Genomic DNA, 22632 nt, shown 5'->3' on the forward strand with positions numbered 1-22632 from the left:
TGTTGTTGCCGGCGGGACGTGGGGCGCGAGACAAAGGTTAGCTTTCATTTAACTCTTTTTGGTTCTGACTATTAGAATAAAGAAAATATAAACATGAATGGCTAAATACATGTTTTACTTGAATAAAAAATGGACTGCCTATGAGAGAGTCTCCAAATAGGACTTGCACTTGTAGTCCATACGGCATGTATCTCCTCTCTCACTTTGATATCTAAGACTAAATGGAATATGCAGGCAATTCCAATTTTCTCCAAATAACTCGAAGAAAAATATAAGCCTTGTAACAGGCTTCAGAGGTGGGTACACAGGAATTTTGTACAAAACAGCACAGAACAAGCATTCTCTGGGTATATTTCCTCTTCTTCATAAACTATCTCATACTTTCTTTTTTTATTGGATATTTTATATATTTACATTTCAAATGTTATTCCCCTTTCCCATACTCCCTCCCCCTGGTTCTTTGTCGATGCTCCCCCTCCCACCCATCTACTCCCTCCTCACCACCCTGGCATTCCCCTACACTGGGGAATCGAACCTTCACAGGACCAAAGATTTCTCCTCCTATTGATGCCAGACAATGCCGTCCTCTACTACACATTTGGGTGGAGTGTGGGTCCCTCCATGTGCACTCTTTGGTTGGTGGTTTAGTCACTGGGAACTCTGGGGATCTGGTTGGTTGATATTGTTGTTCTTCCTGTGGGGTTGCAAAGACTTTCAGCTTCTTTAGTCCTGTCTCTAACTCCTCCATTGGGGTCTCTGTGCTCAGTCTGATTAGCTGCAAGTATCCTCATCTGTATAGGTAAGGCTCTGGCAGAGCCTCTCAGTAGACATCTGTGATGGTTTGCATATGCTTGGCCCAGAGACTGGCACTAGTAGAAGGTGTGGCCTCGTTGGAGGAAGTGTGTGAGTCTGGGAATGGGCTTGGAGACATTCCTCCTAGCTGCCTGAGGATGCTCAGTCTGTTCCTGGCTTCCTTTGGATGAAGATGTAGAACTCTCAGCTCCTCCTGCACCATGCCTGCCTGGATGCTGCCATGCTCCTGCCTTGATAGTGGACTGAACCTCTGAACCTGTAAGCCAGCCTCAATTAAATATTTTCATTTATAAGACTTGCCTTAGTCATGGTGTCTGTTCACAGCAATAAAACCCTAACTAAGACAATATCCATATCAGACATGAGCAATAGTGACTGAGTTTAGTGGCTACATACGGGCTGGATCCGGAGGTGGGGCAGTCTCTTGCTGGCCTTTCCTTCACTTCCTCTGCTTCACTTGTTGTCCCTGTATTTCCTTTAGACTGGAGCAATTCTGGGTTAAATTTTTGAGAAGAGTGGGTGGCCCCACTCCCCAACTCGAAGCTTTGCCTAACCTCTGGATATGGTTCCTACAGGTTTTGGGCATTTCAGCTAATCTCATCCCTGTTGGTTCCTGGGAGCCTTTTGCTTTCCTGGTATCTGGGACTTGCTGGCAACTATCCCCAGTTCCCCATTCCTTATTGCTACATATCTCTGATCAAATTCCTGTGTATCATTCCTGTCACCTCCCATACCTGATCCTGCTCCCCTTTTCCTTCCCTCGTCCTCCCTTTCTCCGAAGTCCCTCCCTTCTTCTACCTTCTGTGAGTATTTTGTTAATTCTTAGGCAAATGAATGGAACTAGAAAATATTATGCTATGTGAGGTAACCCAGTCACAAAAGAACACACATGGTATGCACTCACTGATAAGTGGATACTAGCCTAACAACTCTGAATACCCAAGAAACAATTCACAGATTTTATGAAGTTCAAGAAGAAGGAAGACCAAAATGTAAATGTTTCAGTCCTTCTTACTTTAATTTAGTTTACGGAGTGTTATTCAGCATTAGACCCTACTGCAAGAAGCAAGAGGGATACATCAGGTAGGATAATTACTTGAATATTTGGGGAATACTAAAATAATTGTAGAGAGAAGGACTAGATGAACCGATATGTGAACTGAAAACCTGTAGTGTGACAGTGAACATTGTAAAGAATCTCAGGTAGGCAAACAGTAGCATAGAAAATAAACAGGATGTGTAGCTTGACCTTCCTGTGGTTCCTGAACAACTGGAACAGGAGCTATCTCAAAAGCTGTTGCTTGTACATGGGATATGTTCTAGTTGGGCTGCCATGTCTGGCCTCAGAGGGAGAGGAAGTGTCTATCCTATCAGAGAGGTGAAATGCCAGGGTTGTGAGGAGGAAGATACCCAATGGTTCCCACCTGCTAAGAGGAGAAGGAGAATGTGGGAAGGATTTTGGGCTGGGTGAGCAGGAGGGGGCAGTGAGTGGGATATAAAAGGAATAAGTAAAATTAAATTAAATTAAAAATTAAATAGTAGAGAAGGGAAAGGCTACAGGCAGAAGGCAAATAATGCAATATTACAGACAAAAGGAGGACATTTAAACTTTGATTATAATTACAGGATGATTCCATTAGATGTATTTTAGTAAGGTAACACTATAATTTGATTTATGAAATGAAATGACTGTTCTAGAATTGAGGGAATACAATATATCATGGGCCAAGAAAAATGGCAGAAAGGCAGGTTCACTTGGGTAGAAATCTGAAAGAGAGATGGTGATGGCTTGGGCTTATGGGATGTCAGAACATTTGACAAGCCATGGTTAGAGATAACATATAGTGTGATGGTCTGAGCAGAAGGCTAGTGAGAGATGATGGCTGGGAAGGTGGTAGAGCAGAGAAGAGATGCACCAATGATGATTACTGTCCGGTTGCTTTTCTCCCTCAAGTAGTTTCTGGGTTCAGTATTTCCCCAACATTGTTTTCTCTGTGCCTCACCACATATTAAGCATGAACCCCTTGTCATGTTGCTTACAGCAACACTCCTTGGGGAGTCAGATCTGTCTTCTGCTCTCTACCTTCTTATTGAGAGGCCTCCAGATGTTCTTCACTGAAGCCTCTACTCTAACAATATCATTGAGTTTATCTGCCTCTGTTCTTGCTGTTAACTCTCTCTTTCACTGGTCAACCTTTCTCTTTGGGCTTCTCTCAAACTTCCCTCACATCTACAAACATATTTTTGTTTTCCAAAGATTGATATTTTTCTTTAGTTTTTTTCTCTATTGTCATCAATGGGGTTGGTGGTACTGCTTTCATATCTTTTACTCCTATTTCAGTATGTTAGTAGATATTTTAGTATTATAGTAGGATACCTGGTATATTACATTTTTGACACTTTATTTCTTTCTTTCTCAATATAGTCTAAGTTATTTAAGAGTAAAGAAAATGTGTGGTTTCATCCCTGGATTTTAAACAGAACATTCTAGACTCTACTAAAATGCTTATTCAGTTAAAGGAACTGTATGCATTTCTATTATATTTGCATTTATTTTAGTGGATAACCACTTAAATAATAACAATATTGAGAAAAGCATTTAACTATAATTTTTTTACAATTATTTACGTGTTCAATGTTCACTTGAAGGGACCTTGAAAATGTTGCATTGTGCATTTCCAGCATCCAGTGTCTTTGCTGTACTGGAGCTAACAGATGGCTCAGGAAGTTAAATTTTATGTGTTTAGTGTAGCAGAATAGATGAATATTCATTGGCATCTAGCCTTTTTTTCTCATGAACCCTTTAATATCAATTCTCGAAAGCCCCAGTTTTATGCTCCTGGATGAGACCTGGTCAACAGCCCGTTTAAGGCTCATTCATTCACATGAACTTTCCCGAGGGATGGAATACCAAGCAACATGTAGGCTACTCTAGAGATCTAGAGACCCTCCTGACAGTGAGTGTAAGCTGATGGCTCTGAGCATGATGCTGGGTGCAGGATGAACTGAGATGCTTGGATCCAGATTTATCTCCTGAAAATAAATCTACTACTTTCAATTAAAGAGCTGTATATTATTTTTTTCCTTCTAAATTTAGAAAATAAAGCTTATTTTAAGAAAACAGCCCAGAGAAGCATCTTGATAATTACGGTTAGAAAACAAGAGGCAACTGCACATGTCAAATGTTGGCAGGAAGGAGCAGAGAGATAAATGCACCTATCACATTTTCTCAAGGTGATGATTACACTAACTTTAAGGATGACTAAGAGACGGTGTTTGTTGGTAAAATATGTTTTAAAAGTAATAAATCGTTAGCAGGGTCATGTAAACATATTTTCTGTGTTAATTACTGAAGGCAAACACAATGATTTTGTTTTCATGAAGAAGTCATTTGAATATTAGGCTGTGGGCTGGAGAGATGGCTATGCTCTTAAAGGCTAGGCTGAGGACCAAAACATAAGAATTGTGCCACTCTCAGTAGCATTGAAAGCAGTCTGTAAATTGGAATAAGTCTCTGGTTGTATTTGAGTCTCTAGTATCTTACTGCTAATGCATTTTGGAAACAACCTAGTATTAGATCATCTCTCAACAAAACTTAACTCTGTCCTTATTTCTCTGCCTCTTATGTTTTCTCAGCAAAACAAAGCAAAGCACTTTAGTCTCTGATTTTTTTCTCCATGTGCCTCTTATCCCTTCTCAGGCTTTTGCCACTCCACATCTAGCCATTGTTGCTTTTATTAAGGCCAACAAAGACCCTCAGGCACTAAATCCAATTCTCAGCCCTTATCTTTCTTAACCATTAGCAGCATTTCACTCAGATAACAATTCCTGTTTCCTGAGCACTCTTTCTTCACTGTCTCCCTGGGTACCACAGTGCCCTGGATTACTTTCAACAGCACTCAGTGCCTTTTCTCTCTTCATATCATTTTTTGAGTTGTCTATACGTATATTGACCTCTGTTTTATTTTGGTCCAGAATTAGACTTTGGTCTTCTGTCTATCTCTACTGCTTTGTTGATATGTTCTGCATTGTGGCTTTGTTATTACCCAGTGATGGCCACTGCCAAATTGCCATCTTTGATCCAGAACGTTGCTTCGATTCCAGAATCATATATATGATCATTTGAGCATTTAGATACACAAAAGTTATTTCAAAATAAAGTACTACTATTGTCTTTCACCCACATTTACTTTATTAAAAGTGTTCTTTATATGGAGTAACTTCTGATGCCAAATTCCTTTTTCTCAGGGCCAACCTATAGATAACCTATGACAACATACATACTCCTCATGTTTACATATAAACTTTTAAAAGTCATATTAATACCTTTTTCAAATATGACCATCATTTTGTTCCCTTTATACTATTTTCTGCTACTATATAGGTGCAACCTGCCCATCTCTGTGAATGGTAAGATCAGCTCTGTTTCCTGACTGCTCTCCTTAGTAGATACTTCTTCTCTCTGGTATATTTTCAGGTTTTTAAAAATGACTTTATTCAAGGCAAAACAATAGTGTAAATTAAAAGATACTGTCCAGATTGATAGTGGGCCACACAAGTGGGGCATTGAGGGACTGCTATCACATTTTCAAGTTGCACCCTCAGGTATCTTGTGAAAGTCCTTAAACACCGAACTGTCAAGCTGGTACCTACATAGAGCCTTCACCCCCACCTTCTAGCATCTTTGGTACAGGAAGGTATTCTGCATGCTGTAAAAGCATCCTCTGTTTGCCCAATGATTTGCCATCTCTGAGGCTTACTGTTGAAATAAGCTCACCCTTCCTAGCTCTTTCTGAATTCTAGTTGGTTGATTCAACTCAGCTGTTCTGGCTTGACCTCTTCTCCAAGCTGACCGATTCAATCTGGCTTCTCTTAGTTTTTCACTGAATTCCTCTGCTTAGAAAAACTGTCTCTGAGTCCCATAACCTGAACTTCACTAACTCCCAGTGGACTCAGCTTCACTGCCCTGAACTCAACTCAACTCCATTAAGTGAACTTCCCGCACTTTTAAACATCACTGCTTCCTTCTATCAAATCAATTTTACCTAACGTGTCTGCACTCCAGCCAGGGGCATCAAAGTTGCCAGCTGAACCACACAGACCTAGAAGTCTTTGGATGTGACCCCTTACCAGAGAAGTCATGTTGTTGGATTAAAATCCCTCAACATCACGCTATCAAAATAGAGACGTAAACACCAAGCTAGCCACAAAAATCCTTGTCCACAATGGTGCAAATTACAAACAGAATGTGCTAGGGCAACGTTGGTGCAAAGCTTGTTGGAATAACCAACCAATTACTTACTTGATTTAAGGCCCACTCCATGAGATTGAACCCATACCCAAAACCTTAAAAACTTCCTCAACAGCTTTTATGTAAGCAACTTTAGTAAACATTTTAAGGATGCCTCCATTCTTCCGGCTGTCCTCTCTGCACCCAATGTGGGTGTTCCATTATACTGCCCATTGGGAGGAAAAGCAGGGTTGTTGCAGCTGAAACCCAAAGCAAAGCATCAACACTGCTCAGTAGTTTTTGAAGGCTAGAGCCCACGAGAAGCCTTCATTGCTGCTCTGAAAACTGAAGGACAAAGAGATGTCTCTAAGAGAAAAGATAATTGCAGTGAAGCAGAAGCAAGCGATCAAACCAGACAGAGGGGAATTTTCCTATTCTGAAGTAAGACACGGACAAGGAGTTTTGTGGTTTCCAGAAGCAGCAATAGCTGCTCTTTGCTTCTTAAACAAGGATCAATACTTTTCCAGCAGGATGAGAAAACACACACAGCCTGGGGCCAAGTCTATGTGGCCGTCTTTCTTCAGAAGTAAATGGGGCTGGAATGTGTCCAGGCCCGTTTATTTAACATCAACTATGGCCGCTTTCCTACTGTTGAGACAGAGTTGAGGAACCCTGGTAGACTGTATGGCTCCTGCAACCCTGGAAACATTTACTCCAATGCTCTTTAGACAGTGTTTGCTGGCTCCCTGCACTGTGCTGGTGTTGTTATCAAATATAATTTAGGCTATTTTATCTCAATCTGATATTCAGGAAATCATTTCTCTGGCCTCTGTCTCATAAATTTTGTACAATATTTTAAGAGTTGTACATTAAGTCAATTCTTGAATAGATTTCTGGTGTTTAATGCCATTATCAAAAGATCAAATATTCCTGTGACTTCTAGTCATACATCTTTGGCCTCACAGAAATAAAAATAAATTAAAAAAAATAGTTTTCTTAAGTTCATGGATTAAAGAATTCTTTTAATGTAGATTTTGGAAGCATGACATTTTCTTTAGCATCATCTGTTGTAGACTTCCTCCTTTTACTAACAAGCAATTGTTAGGCTGCCACCTGGCCATAGTTACTGATTCATCTTCCCCTGTAGCAATTCAAACTAGTCCCAAGGAGAGACTCCCAGTCTGAGCTGTGAAGGAGCTGCCTGCTCTCTCTGGTGTCTGCTAAAGAGGACTCAATTTACCACAAACATGTTTGTGTCAAGGACTCTTTGCCTGGTTTGTGGTAGCCATTTTTCATCCCAAGAGGGTCTGACCACAGGGTAGAAATAATTTTGTTTATTGTGCTCCAAATCTTTTACAAAATTACTATCTTCATACATTTTAGTGACATATTTATGTGACTCAGGCATCAAGGTCCCCATAATAATTTATGATCTAAATGTAGCCTGTAATAGCAGAATTACTTGTGGTGCTTAGAAATTAATCACAAATCACTGTCTAAAGTGTAATGACTTACTGTTGTTTCTGAAGCATGTTGCGGAGCCTATGAATATTAATTAAGAATTATGGCAGAAGGTCGAATAGAATCCAGTACAATTTCATGTTTCTGCAGAATGACCAGTTATCTAAGCATCTGACGATAATGGGACTTTCATATTTCATATCAATATGAATGCCATTGCCTGATGTCTGAGGGCCTGCATCATAGCAACACCAGATACTATTAACTGGTGGGAATTCCCAGTAGAAGAATATGTTCCTCTTCTGTGCATTTCTTAAAAATTAGAAGAAATTTGTGTCCAGAAAGTACAACTTGGTCAATCTAAAATCAAAGCAAGGGTTAAAGAGGTTTATAAGTAAGGAAAGATGATTTAATTCATATATTTAAAAATAATATTATTTTATTTTTGATATAATAACATCATTTCTCTCTACCTTTTTTTCTCTTCAAACTCCCCCATATAGTTCTTGTTTTCTTTCAAATCATGAGCTCTTTTATCATTAATTGTTATTAAATGCATATATATATATATATATATATATTTCTAAATATAACCTACTCAGTTTGTACAATGTTATTTGTAGGTGTATTTTCAGAATTGACCTTATGGCATTGGATAATTTGTATGCGCTCTCCTGGAGGAAACCCAGTTCTTCTGCCGTCAGCAGTCCTTAGCTGTCTGTAACTCTGTGTAGAGATGAGGCCCCTGCATCTGCGTCTGCTCTATCCTCTTTGGCATATCTGTTGATGACCTTGTTCAGTTCACATTAGTCATGTTAGTGAGACTTCATGGGTACATTTTGTGACCTGCCTAGGAGGAAGAGTGCTTTCTCCTAGCACCTCTGCATTGTCTAAGAGTTAGTGTTCTTTGTCATTAACCAGAGTAATTATGAGCTTTGGTCTTTCAAGTGTGACCATACCTTACTTATTTCTAAGTATAAAATATAGTCTAAATGTCATTTGATAAATTGTAATCTCTTGCTTATACATGCAAAATGGAAAAATCTTATACAACCTTTTAAAATTATTTTCTCATGAAACTTTTCTAATAATTAAAGCCCTTCAGATTATTTGTAGTTTTTGAATCTTATTATTTGAGAATTTTAATGTTTAAAAAACATTCTCACTACTTAGCACCCAACCTACTATTTTACTGCATAAGCTACTATGCTGGGAATTGGGAAAAGTGATGGCATTGTTGGACAGAGACAGATTCTTTGTCAGATTGGAATGAACATTGTGTCTCATGTGACTTCTGATTTATTTATGGGGGAGGGATTTATATTAATATTACAGTCAGATATTTACTCTGGTTTGTTATGCCATAGTAGGTGGAGTTTTATTAATTGAGATTTAAAAATATATATATATTTTTTATATTTTTAAGATTAATTTAATTACATCATTTTTTCTTTTCTCTTTCCCCCTTCCAACCCCATTTATATTTACATCTCCTTTTTCTTATATTAAATTCATGGGCACTTTCTCTTTAATTTACACACACACACACACACACACACACACACACACACACACACACATACAATTTCCTCAGTCTGTGTTGTGTTCATCCCTGGGGACCATGTTTCCTGCTCTCAGGTTTCCTCTGCTTCCTGTACTTAGTTGTTTTTGTAGGGCTTCAGACTCCTGAGCTTTCTCCATTCTCCCTTAGAATGTTCATTGGTACCATCCTTCTTCATGTGATGTTTAAGCAGCCTTGTTAGTGAGACTTTGTGAGTATAGCTTCTCTGACATTTCTAGGAGACACAGTTTCACAGCAAACTCCCTGTTCTTCTGGCTTTCACAAGCTTTCTACCTCCCTCTTCTGCAATCATCTCCAAGCTGTAGCCGCAGGAGTTCTGTTGTAGATGTGTAAGCCACTGAGACTTTAACTTTTCAAAATTATTTCTACCTTTACCATTGGGAATGTTTCACTTTAATTAAAATATTCTGGTCCCAGCTGTCCCAATGCACTGACTCAGTGATTCACATACTTTGTACAACTTAAATTTTGTCCTATTTTGAAGCTGAAGTTCTCAGCGAGTAGATAGGCCGACGTCAGCAAGGCTGGCCACTGAACATGGCTGACTCAGTGCCGCTTAAATAGCACATTCCCTTCAAACCCAGGCAGCAGTATTAAAGAGAAATGTCCTTATCTGATCCTCTGAACTAAGAAATCATTTCTCTCTTAGTAAGGAAGTATTTGGGAAAAGAAATGAAGCCACGGAGAATAACTTTGGTTGTATTTAAGGAAGACGAGAGACTCGTATTACAGAGAAGGGATATTTTAATCTGCTGAAGAATGTGAACCAGAAGTGATGGTCGCTGTTGAGAGGTAGCTTGCACATTTGATGGAAAATTACTGAAGAGAAGCAGTCACAGTTCAGTGTCTCAAACCTGTTAGGGAGAGCAGTTTCTCTCCATGGATGTGTTACTGTGAAAAAACTGGCTAGCTCATATAGCACTGGGGTGCTTGACTTCAAGTCTGCGTTTATACTAGGTCTTCAACAAGGTGTGGAATGGTAATAGGATGTGGTGGTTTGATATCGTGTAGTTTATAAATCGAATCCTTAAAGACCCATGACTTTCTGTTGAGAATTCCTTGCTCTGGGTTTGTCAGGTAGGAAATACATGGCTGTTAAATACTTTGAGCTATTAAACAAATAGCAAACACTTGCTTCTGTATGGATATATTTCTTGAACATCTCCCCTACAGCTTACTCTAGCTAGTTTAACTTACTGAAAAAAATGAGAATATGGCTGTTTATTGCTCAGAAGTTTGGAATGTTAAAAATGTCTTTAAAGATCTTGATATGGTGTTGTTCTCATATTTTGTTTTAGAAGGGACACTAAAGATAAGGCTGATAATAATAAGGCTGCAGATTCCTAGGAATTTTTCTTTCTTTCTTTTTTAAAGTGGGTAAGATTTCTTGAAAACATTGATTTATTTGGTTTACTTCCAGCAATATAGTAACTAACAGCCTACAAATAGTCCTCATAAAGATGGCAGTTTTGTTTCGGTATAAAATTCTGTGTTGCACGGTCTGTGAAGCTCCTATGCTTACCTAAAAATCCTAATTTGAATTCAGCAACTCCAGCCACCACATTCCGTTTATTATCAGGACATTTAAATATAATTTAATTAAATGTAATAATTGGGATTGAAAATTTTATCCAACTGATAAGTAAGAAGAATCACAGCTGACATTTTGCACAGACATTATATGAATAACTTGTATTTCTAAATTTTGAAGTCAATGATATATTATTAGGGACTAGAAGTTAGGTTCTATATTTACAATACTAAGTTTAAATATGTACTGAAGTATTCAGCTGTGCCCCAAAGCTTTGATATTCTGCACAAATATTTAAGGACGTCACTAGAATGCTAGTTTCTTTGGATGGTCCAGTTGAGACAAAAATGCCATCATACTGAGGATGCTGGACCTGACGGAGTTGGCATTAAGAACCCTGGTAAGTCTGTTTTTTTATGTAGATAAGTATTCCTTCCATTGCAGTTTCTCAGTCCAACAGATAAGTAATTATTGGTGAAACACACACACACAAATGTGGAACCTTTTAACACTGTTCATGTTATAATATCCATCTTAATATATAATGGCTTCTCCTATTCCACCTTATTACACAACAGACATTGCAGGTTAAAAAATAATAATAAAGGTTGACCCTTGTGGTTCAAAGACTTGACAGGTGTTATAAAGAGAATTAATGGTAACATGAATAGATCTTGAGAGCAAACAAGACACGAGGAAATGCAAAGGTTTAAAGGTTAAGTAGAGTGATAATCTGGGAAGCCCAATGAATTTAAAATTTCTTTCAGTATTATCCCAACTATTCACAAGCATGTCCTTAAAGGAAAGCCAGGCTAAATATGGGGAGCTGCATCAAGAGTTCAGGATGACCACACATATAGTTTAATTTCATCACCCCCAAGTTTTCTGAAGGTTAAAAGAAAGTTTAAACAATTGTAATTATGGTTGATGTCTGGGTCATTGCTTTGCAATACATACATTTTTTTAATATGATGTTTCTTCTACTTCTGGATGGCTTTTTTATTGGATATTTTTTGTATCTACATTTCAAATGTTATCCCATTTTTCCCCACTCTCATCTCCCCATCCCTACCCCCTGCTTCCATGAAGGTGCTCCCTCTCCTAAAAACCTTTTCTACCACAGTACCTTTGCATTCACCTTATCTGGAAAAACATGCCTTCACTGGACCAAAGGCCTCTTCTCTCACTGATGCCAGACAATGGTATCCTCTGCTACATATGTACCTGGAGCCATGTGTACTCATTGGTTGGTGGTATAGGGAACACTGGAAAATTTGGTTGGTTGATAATGTTGTTCTTCTCATGAGGTTGCAAATCCTTTCAGCTCCTTCAGACTTTTCTCTACCTCCTTAATTGGGGTCCCCATGTTCAGTTAGCTGCAAGCATTCTTGACTGTATATGTATGACTCTGGCAGAGCCTCTGAGGAGGCATCCATATCAGGGTCCATCCATATCTGGTTCCTATGAGTAAGCACTTTTTGGTATCAGCAATAGTGCTTGGGTTTGGTAACTGCATAAATGGATCCCAAGGTGAGGTAGTCTCTGAGTTATCTTTTCTTCAATCCTTGCTCCTCTATTTGTCCCAGTATTACCTCTCATGAATGTTTTTGTCTCCCTTCTAAGAAAAACTGAGGCATCTACCTTCTGGCCTTCCTTCTTTTTGAGCTTCATAAGTTCTGTGAATTGTTTCTTGGGTATTCCGAGCTTTTTGGGCTAGTATCTGCTTGTCAGTGAGTACATACCATGAGTGCTCTTTTGTGACTGGTTAACCTCAAAGATAGCTTCAAATTTCATCCATCATTCATCATGCCTAGGAATTTCATGAAGTCATTGTTTCTAAGAGCTGAGTAGTACTCCACTGTGTAAATGTACCACAATTTCTGTATCAATTTCTCTAATGAAGGACATCTGGGTTCTTTCCAGCTTCTGGCTATTATAAATAAGGCTGCTATGAACATGGTGGAACATGTGTTCTTGTTATATGTTAGAGCATCTTTTGGGTATATACCCAGGAGTGGTATTGCTGTGTCCTTAGGTAGTACTATGTCTCATTTTCTGAGGAACCCCCAGACTAATTTTCAGAGTGGTTGTGCCAGCTTGCAATCCCACCAACAGTGGAGGAGTGTTCCTCTTTCTCCACATCCTCACCATCATCTACTGTCACCTGGGTTTTTGATCTTAGCCATTGTGACTGGTGTGAGGTAGGATCTCAGGGTTGTTTTGATTTGCATTTCCCTGATGACAAGGGATGTTGAAATTTCTCTTTTTTTTTCTATTTTATTGGATATTATCTGTATTTACAATTCAAATGTTATACCATTTCCCATCCACTCCCTTCCCTCTTCCCCCTCAATTTGCTTCCATGAAGGTGCTCCCTCTCCCAGTCACCCTCTTCACCTCAGTATGTCTCAGCTATTTGGTATTCCTCAGTTGAGAATTCTTTGCTTAACTTTGCACCCCATTTTTAATAGGATTATTTGATTCTCTGGAGTCTAACTTCTTGAGTTCTTCATGTGTATTAGATATAAGCCATGTATCAGATGTGGGATTGGTAAAGATTCTTTCTAAATTTGTTGGTTTCCATTTTGTCTTCTTGACAGAGTCCTTTACCTTACAGAAACTTGGCAATTTCATAAGGTCCCATTTATCTATTGTTGATTTTAGAGCATAAGCCATTGATGTTCTGTTCAGGAATATTTCCCTATGCCTATGTGTTCTAAGCTCTTCCCCACTTTCTGTTTTCTTAGTTTCAGTGCACCTGATCATATGTGGAGGTCTTTGATCCACTTGGATTTGAGCTTTGTACAGGAGATAAGAAGGATCGATTTGCATTCTTTCCACATGCTGACTGTCAGTTGAACCAGCACCATGTATTGAAGAGGCTGTCTTTTTACCATTGAATTTTTTAGCTCCTTTGTCAAAGATCAAGTGACCATAGGTGTGTAGGTTCATTTCTGGGTCTTTGTTTATATTCTGATTCTGGTTCAATTTATTTGGAGTTCTGTAGGCGTCCTGTATGTTCAAGGTCATCTTGTTGTTAAGGGTAGGAAAGTTTTCTTCTATGATTTTTGTTGAAGATATTTATTGTGCTTTTTAGTTGATATTCTTTACCCTCTTCTACATCTATTATCTCTAGGTTTGGTCTTCTCATTGAGCCCTGGGTCTCCTAGACATTTTGGGTTAGGAGATTTTTGGGTTTTGAATTTTATCTGACTGTTTTGTGTATGTTTTCTATGTTATCTTCTGGCCCTGAGATTCTCTCTTCCATCTTTTATTGTCTGTTGTTGATATTTGCATCTATGACTCCTGATGTTTTTCCTAGGTTTTCCAATTTCAATGCTGTCTCCTTTTGTGATTTCTTTGTCGTTTCTATTTATGTTTTCAAATTTTTCACCTGTTTGGTTGTGTTTTTCTGTTGTTCTTTAAGTGACTTTTGTGTTTCATCTTTGTGGGTTTCTATTTCTTTATGCACGTTCCCCTGGTTCTCTTGCATTTCTTTAAGGAAGTTATTCATGTGCTTCTTGAGGCCCTCCATCATCAACATGAGTTATGATTTTAAGTATAAATCTTGTTTTCCTGGTGTGCTGGGATATGTACTCCTTGCAGTGTTGGGAGAACTGGGTTCTGATGTTAACAGGTTGTCTTGGTTTCTGTTGCTTTGGTTCTTGTGCTTGCCTCTTGCCATCTTGTTATCTTTGATGCTAGATGATCTTCTTGTCTCTGTCTGGAGCATGTGTCTCCTGTGTGTCTGTGGGCCATTGGCTCAGGATGGAGATTGTTCCTGGGTGTTCAACTCTCTGAGGTTGGCTGTGAATCCCGATGGTGGTGAGCCAGCTCTGGCTCTGGGCACAGATGAGGGCTGGAATAGTCCATTTCCAAGCAGCTGTAATATACCTGAGCCCCGAGAATTGCTGGCAGTCTCTCCTTCACTGTCTGTTCCACACATTTTCTCCATATTTCCTCCTGTGAGTATTTTGTTTCCACTTCTAAAATGGACTGAAACATCAACTCTTTGGTCTTCCTTCTTCTTGAGCATTATGTGGTCTGTGAATTGTATCTTGAGTATTTTGAGCTTTTGGGCTAGTACCCACTTAACAGTGAGTGCATAACAGGCTAGTCATTGTCCCCCTCCTGGAGGCTGACCTCCAACTGTTTCTTATCCCATTCCACCTTCCCAATCTCCAAGAGGATGTCTCCACCCCAACCTCCCACACCTTCACTCCCCACCTCACTTTTCAAGACCTCCCCATTCCTTGGTGTCTCAAGTGTTTTAGGGGTTAGTCTCCTGCATGTACGCACACCAACGCCTCAGCCCACTTTTAAGTAGGGAACTGTGAGTGAAGTCATAGTGATCTCTTAGCTTTTGGATCCCATGGAACATTAGGAAAACACCCTCATCATGATTGGTTTTTGTGAGGAAGAAGCAAAGATGCTATATTGAGCTCAGATCTGGGAATCTTATTGATGCTGAGCTGCCTAGATTTTAACAGTACTAAATTTAATAGTTCTCTTTGCATTGGATAATTGGGGAGGAGAAAACAATATAGGATAAAACACCTTAACTGGATTTATAACACTTCCTTACAATGTCACCTTGTTCTCAGTGTAGTTTCAAAGGAATAGTATGAATTGTGTGTGCTGGCTTTGCTTGAGTGTTGTCATAGACATGCTGTGAGGGAAGTGACCAGTTTAATGACATTGTGGATAAAACATTTTACATCCAAAGTTAATATTGAGGAGACTCCATGTAATATAGTTATGGGAAAGCAGAGAACATGAGTCTTCTTTCCCAGGGAAATGTGGTGACATTTACATGGAGCACAAAGGAAATGACTCATGTTAGAATAGTGCTGGAAGGTTTGGGCAAACACACTCAAGGTTGACAAGTCATTTTAGAAATCTTGTTACTTGTAACAAATGATCTAATCTTTGAATGTAAAACTTAAGGTAATAAACAAAGCTATATGATTTGTAATAATGGATCTACAACCATTTCTGCTTTTGCTAAAAACTAGTAACTACAAGGAATTAAAGAAGCCTGAAAGTGGGAGAAAATGTTTTTCCAAAGGAAGACCACACCAATTGTTTATATAAAACTAAGCATTAAGCCCTGAAAATGTGCATACAAGTAACATTATACTGACTGAGCAGAGTTTTGTTTTTGGAAGGGTACTCTTATTTTATTTTTTATTTGTACAATTTACTATTCCCTTTCTGGTCATTCCCCTCCCAAAATGTTTCCCTCTCCTTCTTCTTCTCTTCTCTGAGAAGGTGAGGGCTCTCTTCTTACTGAACACCCCACCCTCGGCACATCAAATCTTTGCAGGGTTATGTGAATCCTCTCCTACTTAGGCCACACAAGGGAGCCCGGCTAAAAGAACATATTCCACAGACAGGCAACTGTCTTTTGGAATAACCTGCACTGCATTTGCTCAGGACCCACATGAAGACCAAGCTGCACATCTCCTACATATGTGCAGGGACGCCCAGGTCCAGCCTGCTTATGTTCTTAGGCTGGTGGTTTCTTTATGGACGTACTTAGGGCTATGAGCTTTCCTCTTAGCATTGCTTTCATTCTGTCCTATAAATTTGGTATGTTGTGCCTTCATTTTCATTGTATTCTAGAAAGTCTTTTATTTTTTTCTTTATTTCTTCCCTGACTCAGAGATCATTGAGTAGAGAGTTGTTTAATTACCATGAGTTTGTAGGGTTTCTCATGTTTCTGTTGTTATTGATGTCCAGCTTTTTTAAATAGGATTTTTTATTGGAAACTCTCTGCATTTACATTTCGGATGTTATCCCCTTTCCCTTCCCATTGCCTCCATGAAGGTGATCCCTCTCCCAACCACCCTCTCCCCTCTCAGCACCTTGGAGTTCTCCTACACTGAGAAAACGAGCCTTGGATGGACCAAAGGCCTCTCTTCCCACTGATGTCAGAAAATGCTATCCTCGGCTACATATGTACCTCAGGCCATGGGTTTTTCCATGCGGACTCATTGCTTGGTGTTTTAGTCCTTGGGAGCTGTAGTGGGTTTGGATAGTTGATAATTTTGTTTCACATCCAGCTTTAATCCATGGTGATTTGATAAGATAAAAGGTGTTATTTCAATATTCTTATATCTGTTGAGGCTTACTTTGTGACCAACTATATGGTCAATTTTGGTGAAGGATCTATAAGATGCTGAGTGGGTATATTTATTGTCTTTGGATAAACTATTCTATTCTATTCTATATTATGGTCCATAATATTTGTTAGTTTTGTTATTTCTCTACTTAGTGCTTGTCTGGATAACCTGCCAATTGGTGAAGTCTTCTACTATTAATGTGTGGGGTTTGATGTGAGATTTAAGCTTTAGCAATGTTTCTTTTACAAATGTGGGTACCCTTGTATTTGAGGCAAAGTTGTTTGGAAATGAGATGTCATCTTGGTAGATTTTTCCTTTGATGAGTATGAAATGTCATTCCCTGTCTCTTTTGATTAATATTGGTTGGAAGTCTACTTTATTAACTGTTATAATGGCTATTCTAGCTGCTTTTTTCAGCCCTTTACTTTCAGGTAGTGTTTATCTTTACTGCTGAGGTGTATTTCTTGTATGCAGCAGTATGATGGATCCTGTTTTTCCAACCATTCAATTAGCCTTTGCCGTTTTATTGGGGATTTGAGTCCATTGAGGAGGTTTAATTTAGGGATGTATATGTGTATATGAACACATATACTTATATGCATGTAATAATAGTTAATGAAAAACAAGGAGCATTATATGGGGTGATGTAGATGGAGAAAAGGGAGAGGTAAAATATAATAATATTGTAATCTCAAATATTAAAATTAAAAGTAAAATGTAAAAAATGTGTCAGAAAGTGATTTTAGGAGATACATGAAGCATTTAATTCAGACAACCAAACTAGTGTTGCTCCGAGAAAACAGAGCACATGTAAGTGTAGTGGGGGAGGGGAGGTCAGGTAAGACAGAAAGGACAGTTTTCATTTTCTGTTTATTAGAAGTGGCAGGAAGAGGATTCTGAGAACTGTAGATAATTATTGTGCTAATATGTCCAGCCTTGATTTACTTCTGCCCTGGAGGTATCCAGGCAGCATTGTCTACGTGGCTCAACTGGAAGGAAGGAACCTTACCTGGGCAGATTGGTTTCAGCAGGACCTTGGTCAGCTGCAAGTGTGGGGAGAAACAACCTTAGTTTGCAGTGAAATATCTCTCCTTTTATTGGAGGTAACAAGGGCTATATCAGTCTTGGGGTGTGAGTAGGGGCTTTCATGGTGAGTGTACTTTATTGGATGGTGCTAAGGTGCTGGGAATGCTTGATTTGCATGAAGAAGAATTCCAGATGCATACTTGATATGTCTTTATAGAAAGAGAGGAAGTTTGTAATTTGGACTCCAGGTTAAATGGCTACCTTCAGGGTGGCAGAGGTGGGGGTTACATGCACAAGAACATGCATGCCCAGAGCAAGGAGGGAACTATCCTAGCTAGCTTCTGCTGGTCTCAGGAGGAGATTGGATTTGGACATGTTCTTACATCACTCTTGTTCTGGACTGGTTTCCCAAGTTATTTATTTATTTATTTATTTATTTATTTATTTATTTATTTATATATTATGGAAGAGCAGGCCTTTCTAAAGTTTGTTTGTGTGTGTGTGTGTGTGTGTGTGTGTGTGTGTGTGTGTGTGTGTGTGTATTTGTGGGCATACATATACCATAGCCTTCATGTGATGGGAAGAGAACAAACTTGATTTCCAGTGCTTTGTTATTCATTGTCAAGCATACTAGACTCAGTAGCCCACAGGCTTCAGAGAATTGTTTCTACCCAGTGTCATTGTGAACACTGGGATTCCAGAGACAGCCTCCTACACCTGTGAGTTTTGACAATTCAAACTCAAGTTCTGAGGAACACAAGCAACAGGAGAAACTCTGATTTGTAGACTGAGTCTGTTTGTCCCATGTTTGAACTCTGGTTAGTAGAAATACCATAAACAATTCCAGGAAGAAATTGCCCTGGGCCCAGCCAATCAGGGAATAGAAGGAAAGTGCCTAAAATTCTAGACATTATAGATAAATTGCTCAAGCTGGCTGAAGTTATCTCCTTGGGCCAAAATATCCCTTGCCAAATAAGGCAACTGCTAGGCTAGAGACCCTGTTACCTGCTCAAACTAGCATACAAACCTAGTGATGGGGGCTCAGCTCTCAGCATGAATCCACTGAGTATGAGCCTGAGGACTGGAGCTTAAACTTGAATAAAGGCTCTTTATTTTTGCATACAGATTCTGATTCGGACTCCTGGTGGTCTTTGAGGACCCTGAAATCTGGGCACAATAGAAGGGTTGCATGCAACCTTTCTTATATTTTCTGTCACCTTATTGTCTTTTCATTTACAATAGCCAAATAAAAGGTGTTTTGTTTTGTTTTTTAAGCAAGCATATTTAAATAAAACAAGTGAGTTAATGCAAACTAAAATCTGGTTGTGGAGACAGAGGCAGGAGAGTATTTGTGAGTTTGAGGCCAGCCTCATGTACATAAGAAGCTGCACAACTGACAAGACTATAGAGAGACTCTGTCTCAAAAAACCAAAACCAAGGCAACCACCCACCCAACCACCCAACCGAACCAAACAAAAACAAAATAAAACAAGCCCAAAACCAAAAAATGAAAACCCAACCAACTAAAAACCAAACAAACAAAAGATAAACAAACAAACCCCAAACCTAGAATATTAAGTACTTACGAGTGTGATCTTACAGGGAGAAGTTACGTGTCATGACAACATTACACACATAAAATGAGTTTAGCTTGCATTGATCCAGGGGAGGTTCTTCCAATATTCTTCTATTTACAAAAGATTCTGGGGAAAGTTTTACCAATCAGCATGTGCCAAAAACTCTCCAGTGTACTATCTCAATGTTGTATATAATACTCTATCTCAATATTAAGAACGCAGGTGCCTGGGAGGGGCTATAACCTCCTCTTGTCCTACACCAGGGAAAACAATAGAATCCTTGAATGAGTTCATTGGATAGACTGTGTCTATGTGAATACAAACAAACTGCTCTTGAAATGGGGGGGAGGGAGGGAGAGAGGGGGAGAGAGAGAGAGAGAGAGAGAGAGAGAGAGAGAGAGAGAGAGAGAGAGAGAGAGAGAGAGAGAGAGAAAGGGAGAGAGAATACTTTGTTTACCAGCAGTCAGGCATGCTTCCTGATTGTGCAAATTAGCTTGTAACAGGAGAGCATATTAATAAAGGCATACAGAAAGCAACAGTTGCTCCACTGTTCTTTTCACAAAATAGTTTTTTTTATACTACTTGGACATTTAAAAATAAAGTGTATTTTAAAAATAACTTATCAGTTAAAATAGTTAAAATACTAGCACTTCAGTCATAGACAGAAGTCCAATAAGTCAAACTTCAGCTTATGCCAACACACTGCACTGGAAGGGGGTGGTTCTTGCATACCCCGGGGGGGGGGTAGTGGGCAGAGTGGGTTTCTTTACTCTGCCTCTTGGTTGCACTTGTGTTATCTTGCCAGTTTCACTGTGGGCTGATAGGCAGCTAATTATCTACCAGATACATCAGAAACGCAGAGGTTCCTGCTTAGGTAGACCATGAAGGAAAGTGGGCTATTTTACGGAGTCTTGGCAGCCTCTAGTAACTTTCCACCAAGACGATATGCTAGACTGAAAAGCTTCGGCACAGCTGATTGTTTGCTGCTCTTTACTCGTTGTGCTTTGGACGTTGAAGATACTGCAGTGTGATGTCTGTGCACGGATGGCCATGCTGTGCATGATGTGGAGAAAGGCTGAGCTGAGTAAAAATGGAAGAACACAAGAAGATCAATTAATGTGCTCTGTATCTCTTAGGATTTTCTGGTGATAGGTTGGTCCAAAGCAAATCTCAACAGGTCATAAAATAGAGGCTCAGACTTACATGTCCGTAGTTCCCCAGGACTCAAATTGCTTATTTTTCTGCATCATCTTTTCCTTATTAAAAACCACTTCTTATCAGTTTTATTCTGTAGCACAGCTAGTAGTAAACGTCTGTCTTTTACCATAGGTTTAAACGATTGAAGTCCCTGGCAAATTTGTTACCCAGAGTAGCCTTTCGGTTAATCGTTCCTGAACAGAGTCCTGAAAACTGCTTAGTCTGCATCAGTAGATGGGCTGGCTGCCTTGAACCTGGGGGGTCGTTCTAGCTTCGACACCTCAGTGTCTGCCATCTCAATTTCTGTAGTCACAGAACAAGATAATAGGATCTCATCGTTTAAGTTGCTTTGAAAATGGAATGAAGTCATGTATGTAGCAACTCAGAACGACGCCCAGGAAGTAGAGGACGGGGCCAATTATTTTGATCTTTAAATTTTGTAGTCATATCATAATGCCCTTTCTAAGGAATGCCCAGAATGTGTGATAGGCAGCTTCAGTAGACAGAGAACCAGTGAAGTTCAGGACTGGAGGTTTCCACTATGTTTCTGTGAGAGTTCATGTACTTTCGTGAGTAAAAGCATGTATGCAGGCCAGAGTCAACCTCAAGGGCCATTCCTCAGGAGTCTTTTGCTTTGGTTTTGGAGACGCAGGTTCTTATGCAAATTAGATCTTGCTGGTTAGGCTGGTCTGGCTGCTTTGCAAGCCTCAGGTATACCTCTTCTGCTTTCTCAGTTAAAAAGATTATAAATGCATAATACTCTAATTACCTCTTTATATATGTTCTGGGCATAGAGTGCAGGTCCTCATACCGGCCTGGCAAACACTTAACCGACTCAGTTCTCTTTGCAGCCTCACACCTATCCTTTCCCTATTTTCTTAGAAAAACTTGGGGATGACAGTATGATAAACAGGTGAGATTATTAAACCAGGGATCAATAACATGCCATATAAATTTACTCCACATGGCAGCTTCACAGAGAGTTTAATTATTGTCTCCCTGAGTTCTGCACATACAATGCTAATGCTTTCAGGTGGATGATTAATAAGTCAACTTGAGTTTTTATTCTGGAACTCTCTCACCGACCCAGGTTATAGGGAAATTTGATATCAAAGTGTGGTTAGAGAAGGGGACCAATGCACTGGGTTATTTTTCAACCTTGGATTAGAAGAGCTTACAGTGGCTCTCTCTTGGTTCTGAAACACACTACATCTCAGGGATGAGTAAAGCCCTTCTTTATTTTAATACCTACTACTATAATCCTGTCATTTTTTTCTGTCAAGTTTGGCAGAGGACATTAATACTGTGTCTAATTCCTTGCCTGCCACTATTCTTAACCCTCAGTTTGTCTCTTCCATTCACTGAAGCTCCTTTGGTAAAGTGTAAGTTCAACAGCAGGCTTTCTGCCACGGGAAAACTACACAATGCTGCCATGGTGGCCTCTGTGAAATCGTACAGTCTGCCATTCTCACCTCATTTTCCTTTACCCTGATTGATCCTTATTTTTATTTATTTATTTATCTTCTATTTTATGTATATGAGTGGTTTGTTTCTGTTTATGGGTGGGCACCAGATAAACTGGAGCTGGAACTACCAATGGTTGAAACAACCGTCTGTGTCCTGGGAAACAAGTCCTGGTCTGGTGCAAGGGCAGTGAATGCCGTAACTGCAAAAATGCCTTCCTAGCTCTTCTTTCTTTCTGACTTGAGTTATTTTATTGTCTTTTGACCATTAGTTTTATGTTTCACATTCTTGAACATAGAGAATTCTGTGTATGGCATTTACTGCCAACATTGTTTCTAAATGGTGGCACATCTTCTGAAACATGGTGTTGATCTCCATTTTTTTTTTCACTGACCCGTAATTAGGTTCTGTAGATGAGAGCAGAATAGGTCTATTGTAACATGAGTCATGTTGATTTCCCAAAACTAATGTTTTATGGCTTCCATTGTATTAAGAATGGGAGCTAAAGTCTACCCCATGGCCCTTCTTGATGTGTGCCCTGTTGTTTCTCTGGCTTAGTCTTCTCTTCTTTCTATCACTAGTCCTTCACTCATACTGGTCTTGAAATGTTTCTCAAATATCACAAG

Source organism: Micromys minutus, assembly GCF_963924665.1.
Source record: "Micromys minutus genome assembly, chromosome: 19".
In the NCBI taxonomy this organism is placed as follows: Eukaryota; Metazoa; Chordata; class Mammalia; order Rodentia; family Muridae; genus Micromys; species Micromys minutus.